This window comes from Cololabis saira, chromosome 20 (assembly GCF_033807715.1).
Source record: "Cololabis saira isolate AMF1-May2022 chromosome 20, fColSai1.1, whole genome shotgun sequence".
Taxonomy (NCBI): Eukaryota; Metazoa; Chordata; class Actinopteri; order Beloniformes; family Belonidae; genus Cololabis; species Cololabis saira.
The window spans coordinates 2,386,403-2,394,515 of NC_084606.1; positions in this window are offsets into that span (position 1 = coordinate 2,386,403).

Sequence of the window (8,113 nt, forward strand, 5' to 3'; positions counted from 1 at the left end):
TTCCCTCCTAAAGGGGAGTTTTTCCTTGCCACTGTTTGGCTTAAGGTTTTTCTCCCACTAGGGGAGTTTTTACCTGCCATTGTTTATGTAATAACTGCTCGGGGGTCATGTTCTGGGTATGGGTCTCTGTAAAGCGTCTAGAGACAACTCTGTTGTATTAGACGCTATATAAATAAAATTGAATTGAATTGAATTGAATTGTGTATATACTGTCGTCTGTAAAAAAAAAATAGAACTATTCAAATGCACCTTAACCTTTTTTATATTTTTTATATTATTTATATTTCTAATATTTCTTATTGTTTGCACTAGTGTTATTGTCTTGCACTGGAGAGGTGATGCTGCTTCAAATCTCACTGTACCCAGGTACACTGACAATAAAGTATTCTGATATTTTCTGATAGAGTAGCCTATGTCTCATTTGATTGGGCCTTGTATTCATATACATAATAATTGAATGATTATAGGCTACCCCATTTGTTGCCCAGATAAATAATTTCAAAATCAGTAAATAATTATAATCAGTACTCGAGTTGTAAAAAAAAATCAGGGGGGATGGTAGATTTTAGCATATGGGGACAGATAATTTGTGCTGATTACAGCACAACATACATCAAAACACAACAATAAAAAACAGTTTTCTGAACTTATCAATATGACTCTGTCCTTCACAGGATAAGTAACATGGATCACTGCAAAAACTCTAAATCTTAACAAGAATAATGTGTCCTATTTCTAGTTAAAATGTCTCATTTTAGTAAAAAAATCTCATTACACTTAAAACAAGACTCATTACTGGAAAAAAACAACAATTTTCACCTGTTTCAAGTAGATTTTCACTTAAAATAAGTAGAAAAATCTGCCAGTGGAACAAGATTTTTTTGCTTAGAAGATAAATCTTGTCCCACTGGCAGATTTTCCTACTTATTTCAAGTGAAAATTTACTTGAAACAGGTGAAAATTGTCAAATAAGTTATTTTTCTGGTGTTATTTTTCTGGTGATGACTCTAAATGTTGAAATAGCAGTAAAACCACATTCATTGATGAAATGACATAAGGGATGGAAAGGAGGGATGGCAGTTTTACAGGGGGATGATTTGGACCGTTTTTATTTCAGGGGGGGATGATTTGGACCGTTTTTATTTCAGGGGGGATGATTTGGACCCTTTTTATTTCAGGGGGGATGATTCAGACTTATTTCAAGTGAAAATGTACTTGAAACAGGTGAACATTTTCAAATAAGTTATTTTTCTGGTGTTATTGAATAAATCCACTATTTTTTGACATTTGGCCGTGTCTTCCTCCAGCGCCTTTTTTTCTCTCTCTCCCTCTCGGCGCCGCCTTTTCTCTTTTTTTTTACCCGGCTGGGTGTCCATTATTTGCCTCTGGACTCGTTTCCTCTCCCGGTCCACTCGCTTACACGCACACGCACACGCACACAGACACGCGACATGCGTCTTTTTGGTGATACGGACTGTTGGGGCGGGTGTTAATCGAAACAAACCAATCATCTTGCCCTCCTCAAATGCTACTGGCCTGAGTGGCCTCTGATTGGCCTGGCCAGACTCTTTAAATTAGAAAAAAAGTGCGCACCAGCAGCCTTTAAAAAAAAAAGAGAAAGTTACGCAGGCGGCAGGCCAGCAGGCCAATCCTAGACCAGCCCATCGGGAATACTCCCGGTTCTCCCTATGGCCAGACCAGGCCTGGGTATCAAACTGGAGATAAAAATCTAATGACATCCAGTGATGTTGGATTCAAGCCGAGTAGCAGAATTCAGACACACGTGTTCAACCTACAAGAGTTTACAACGACGACATGTGTTTAACACAATGACCGAGCAACACAGCAAACAGCATCAAACAATATAGGTATATATAACCTTAATAGTAATAGTAATAATGCAAGATAACCTCAATAACAAAATTAGATTAAAAAGTAATAATGATAATAAAATATAAAATAAATAAATATCATTATAAGTGTGTGTGTGTGTGTGTGTGTGTGTGTGTGTGTGTATGTGTGTGTGTGTGTGTGTGTGTGTGTGTGTGTGTGTACGTCTACATGTGCAGAATTGTTTACAGGCGTAGGGCTATTTGACGGAAGAGAGTTCCATTCTTTCACGGCTCCAAATAGAACTGTTCTCTGATTGATTGTGTTCTAGCTTCAGGAACTATAGCGCCCTCTGGTGGCCTCGTGTGGTATGTATGTACGCCAGAGCTACGTGTCAGTTAGTTATAGAAACAATTCAGGAATTTTAATTTTAATTACATTAATATTCCTAACAAAAACCATAAGTGATGCCGTCAGCCTCTCTGTGACTTTCATCCAGGAGAGCTTGACTTGCATTTTATCTACATTAGACGTTAGTGTGCATGGAAGGCCCAGCCGAGCTGCTCTGGTTGCCAGGTCTGATGAGGAAAAGCGGTGAAAGAGACTCTGAAAACCAGCCCGACACAAGCAGCCCAAAACCAAAACATAAAACATTAAGAAAGAATGATATTGTAGCACGGCGAGTGCTACGGGGGGCCGGCCGACAGGATAAAGAGGACACGGAGTTTTGTGCAGAACCTTTTATTAATCCAAATCACCGCCACACGTGCACAAGCACATCAGCCAACATCAACAGCAGCTTCTCAGCAGCAGCTTCTCTGTCTCTCCCTTATAAGGCTGGCAGGGTGGAGAGGTTGACGGGCCACATCTGAGTGCCTGCAGCTCCTCCACCCTGCCACAGATATCACTTGGTGAATTGACCTGAATGTATTTATTAACCTCCAACAGGGTTTTAATCCCTCTTTCAACTTAAATATCTTCCTCATAACACAACTGAATTAAACTCTGAATTTATAAAGTTGAAAGTGTTGTAGCGAACCTGATATGGGAGAGTTGGGGAGATCAGCCTGAATTCTCTCGTCTCTCTGCCGGTCACAGGAATGTGATGTCATGAAGGGAGCGTGCCGGAGGCAGGAAGAGGGAGGGGAGTTTTCTTCTGGTGTTCTAATTCAATTGTTGGGAGTTTGACCAGGACGTTAGAGTTGGAGTCTGCCTTTGTTTGTGACTGTAAAGCTGTTCGTTTCCTTCCTCTAGATAAACCGGCTAGTGAAAGAGCAGAGCCGTCTCCGCCTGGTCAGTGAATGTGACGGAGCGGCTCCCTCACTGAGTGCAGTCCCCCCCTGACTGCAGGCAGTGCACAAACATACATTCACACAACTACACTCATACATGCCTGCTGTACTTTCCCTCCGCTCCCTTTCTGTCTTAAGCACCATTAATGATCACCATTATCCTTTTTTTCCCCAGTTTAGTAGTTCAACACACACACACACACACACACACACACATATACATATACATATATATATATATATATATATATATATATATATATATATATATATATATATATATATATATATATATGTATGTGTATATATATATATATATATAATAATGTTCTGGACCTTCGCTTGAGTAAATTTTCTCTAAATGGACCTCTTAAAGTTTTAGTTGAATACCCCTGCTATACAGTGTTTATATTTAATGGGCCCCGGGCCACTCTGTACTGAAAAAGTTGGGCCCCAAGGTCAGAAAGGTTAAGAACCCCTGCACTAGAGGGCAAATAAGTAATTTTAATGTAGTAATTTATGTGTCCACATGTGTCCACAGGGCAGCACGGTGGCTTAGTGGTTAGCACTGTTGCCTCACAGCAAGAAGGTCCCCGGTTCGACTCCCAGGCCCGGCAGGGGCCTTTCTGTGTGGAGTTTGCATGTTCTCCCCGTGCTTGCGTGGGTTTTCTCCGGGTACTCCGGCTTCCTCCCACAGTCCAAAAATTATTAGTTAAAAAATATTAGGTTAATTGATGATTCTAAATTGCCCGTAGGTGTGAGCGTGAGTGTGGTTGTGAGCATGGTTTGTGTGTTTATATGTGGCCCTGTGATGGACTGGTGACCTGTCCAGGTAACCCCTGCCTCTCACCTAAAATGAGCTGGGATAGGCTCCAGCAGACCCCCGTGACCCCGCAAGGGATAAAGCGGGTAAGATAATGGATGGATGGAATATATGTGTCCACTAGAGGGCAAATAAATGCATTTAAATGCAGTAATTTATGTGCCCACTAGAGGGCAAATAAATGCATTTAAATGCAGTAATTTATGTGTCCACTAGAGGGCAAATAAATGCATTTAAATGCAGTAATTTATGTGTCCACTAGAGGGCAAATGAAGGCATTTAAATGCAGTAATTTATGTGTCCACTAGAGGGCAAATAAAGGCATTTAAATGCAGTAATTTATGTGTCCACTAGAGGGCAAATAAATGCATTTAAATGCAGTAATTCTTATGTCCACTAGAGGGAAAATGAAGGCATTTTAATACAGTACCTTTTATGTCCACTAGAGGGCAAATAAAAGCATTTAAATGCAGTAATTTATGTGTCCACTAGAGGGCAAATAAATGCATTTAAATGCAGTAATTTATGTGTCCACTAGAGGACAAATACATGCATTTAAATGCAGTAATTTATGTGTCCACTAGAGGGCAAATAAATTAATTTAAATGCAGTAACTTATATGTCCACTAGAGGGCAAATAAATGAATTTAAATGCAGTAACTTATATGTCCACTAGAGGGCAAATAAATGCATTTAAATGCAGTAACTTATGTGTCCACTAGAGGGCAAATAAATTTATTTAAATGCAGTAATTTATGTGTCCACTAGAGGGCAAATAAATGCATTTAAATGCGGTATTTATGTGTCCACTAGAGGGCAAATAAATGCATTTAAATGCAGTAATTTATATGTCCACTAGAGGGCAAATAAGTAATTTAAATGCAGTAATTTAAGTGTCCACTAGAGGGCAAATTAGTAATTTTTATGCAGTAATTCATGTGTCCACTAGAGGGCAAATATATATGTATTTTAATGTAGTAACTTATGTGTCCACTAGAGGGCAAATAAATGCATTTTAATGCAGTAATTTATGTGTCCACTAGAGGGCAAATAAATGCATTTAAATGCAGTAATTCATGTGTCCACTAGAGGGCAAATAAATGCATTTAAATGCAGTACCTTTTATGTCCACTAGAGGACAAATAAATGCATTTAAATGCAGTAATTTATGTGTCCACTAGAGGGCAAATAAGTCATTTTAATGCAGTAACTCATGTGTCCACTAGAGGGCAAATAAATGCATTTAAATGCAGTAAGTTATGTGTCCACTAAAGGGCATATAAATGCATTTAAATGCAGTAAGTTATGTGTCCACTAGAGGGCAAATACATGTATTTTAATGCAGTAATTTATATGTCCACTAGAGGGCAATAAATGCATTTAAATTATTTAATTTATGTGTCCATTAGAGGGCAAATAAATGCATTTAAATGCAGTAATTTATGTGTCCACTAGAGGGAAAATAAATGCATTTAAATGCAGTAATTTATGTGTCCACTAGAGGGCAAATAAATGAATTTAAATGCAGTAACTCATATGTCCACTAGAGGGCAAATAAATACATTTAAATATGCAGTAACTTATTTGTCCACTAGATGGCAAATAAATGAATTTAAATGCAGTAACTTATATGTCCACTTGAGGGCAAATAAATACATTTAAATGCAGTAACTTATGTGTCCACTAGAGGGAAAATAAATACATTTAATTGCAGTACCTTTTATGTCCACTAGAGGGCAAATAAATGCATTTAAATGCAGTATCTTATGTGTCCACTAGAGGGAAAATAAATGTATTTAAATGCAGTAATTTATGTGTCCACTAGATGGCAAATAAATGCATTTAAATGCAGTAATTTATGTGTCCACTAGAGGGCAAATAAGTAATTTTAATGCAGTAATTTATGTGTCCCCTAGAGGGCAAATAAATGCATTTAAATGCAGTAATTTATGTGTCCACTACAGGGCAAATATATGCATTTAAATGCAGTACTTTATGTGTCCACTACAGGGCAAATATATGCATTTAAATGCAGTACTTTATGTGTCCACTAGAGGGCAAATAAGTCATTTAAATGCAGTAATTTATGTGTCCACTAGAGGGCAAATAAATGTATTTTAATGCAGTAATTTATATGTCCATTAGAGGGCAAATAAATGCATTTAAATGAAGTAATTTATGTGTCCACTAGAGGGCAAATAAATGCATTTAAATGCAGTAATTTATGTGTCCATTAGAGGGCAAAAAAATGAATTTAAATGCAGTAACTCATATGTCCACTAGAGGGCAAATAAATACATTTAAATATGCAGTAACTTATTTGTCCACTAGAGGGCAAATAAATGAATTTAAATGCAGTAACTTATATGTCCACTTGAGGGCAAATAAATACATTTAAATGCAGTAACTTATGTGTCCACTAGAGGGCAAATAAATGCATTTAAATGAAGTAACTAATGTGACCACTAGAGGGCAAATAAATGCATTTAAAGGCAGTAATTTATGTATCCACTAGAGGGCAAATAAATAATTTTAATGCAGTAATTTATGTGTCCACTAGAGGGCAAATATATGCAATTAAATGCAGTAATTTATGTGACCACTAGAGGGCAAATAAATGCATTTAAATGCAGTAATTTATGTGTCCATTAGAGGGCAAATAAATGCATTTAAATGCAGTAATTTATGTGTCCACTAGAGGGCAAATAAATGCATTTAAATGCAGTAACTTATGTGTCCACTAGAGGGCAAATAAATGCATTTAAATTAAGTAACTAATGTGACCACTAGAGGGCGAATAAATACATTTAAATGCAGTACTTTATGTGTCCACTAGAGGGCAAATAAATGCATTTAAATGCAGTAACTTATATGTCCACTAGAGGGCATATAAATGCATTTAAATGCAGTAATTTATGTGTCCACTAGAGGGCAAATAAGTAATTTAAATGCAGTTATTTATGTGTCCACTAGAGGGCAAATAAATGCATTTAAATGCAGTAATTTATGTGTCCACTACAGGGCAAATGAATGCATTTAAATGCAGTAACCTTTATGTCCACTAGAGGGCAAATAAATGCATTTAAATGCAGTAATTTATGTGTCCACTAGAGGGCAAATAAATGCATTTAAATGCAGTAACTTCATGTGTCCACTAGAGGGCAAATAAATGCATTTAAATGAAGTAACGTTTATGTCCACTAGAGGGCAAATATATGCATTTAAATGCAGTAATTTATGTGTCCACTAGAGGGCAAATAAGTAATTTAAATGCAGTTATTTATGTGTCCACTAGAGGGCAAATATATGCATTTAAATGCAGTAACGTTTATGTCCACTAGAGGGCAAATATATGCATTTAAATGCAGTAATTTATGTGTCCACTAGAGGGCAAATAAATGCATTTAAATTCAGTAATGTTTATGTCCACTAGAGGGCAAATAAATGCATTTAAATGCAGTACATTATGTGTCCACTAGAGGGCAAATAAATGCATTTAAATGCAGTACATTATATGTCCACTAGAGGGCAAATAAATGCATTTAAATGCATTAATTTATGTGTCCACTAGAGGGCAAATAAGTAATTTTAATGCAGTAACTTATGTGTCCAATAGAGGGCAAATAAATGCATTTAAATGCAGTAACCTTTATGTCCACTAGAGGGCAAATAAATGCATTTAAATACAGTAATTTATGTGTTCACTAGAGGGCAAAATAAATGCATTTAAATGCAGTAATGTATGTGTCTACTAGAGGGCAAATTAATCTATTTAAACGCAGTAATTTATGTGTCCACTAGAGGGCAAATGAATAAATTTAAATGCAGTAATTTATGTGTCCACTAGAGGGCAAATAAATACATTTAAATGCAGTAATTTATGTGTCCACTAGAGGGCAAATAAATGCATTTAAATGCAGTAATTTATATGTCCACTAGAGGGCAAATAAATGCATTTAAATGCAGTAACTAATGTGACCACTAGAGGGCGAATAAATACATTTAAATGCAGTAATTTATATGTCCACTAGAGGGCAAATAAATGCATTTAAAGGCAGTAATTTATGTGTCCACTAGAGGGCAAATGAATGCATTTAAATACAGTAATTTATGTGTTCACTAGAGGGCAAAATAAATGCATTTAAATGCAGTAATGTATGTGTCCACT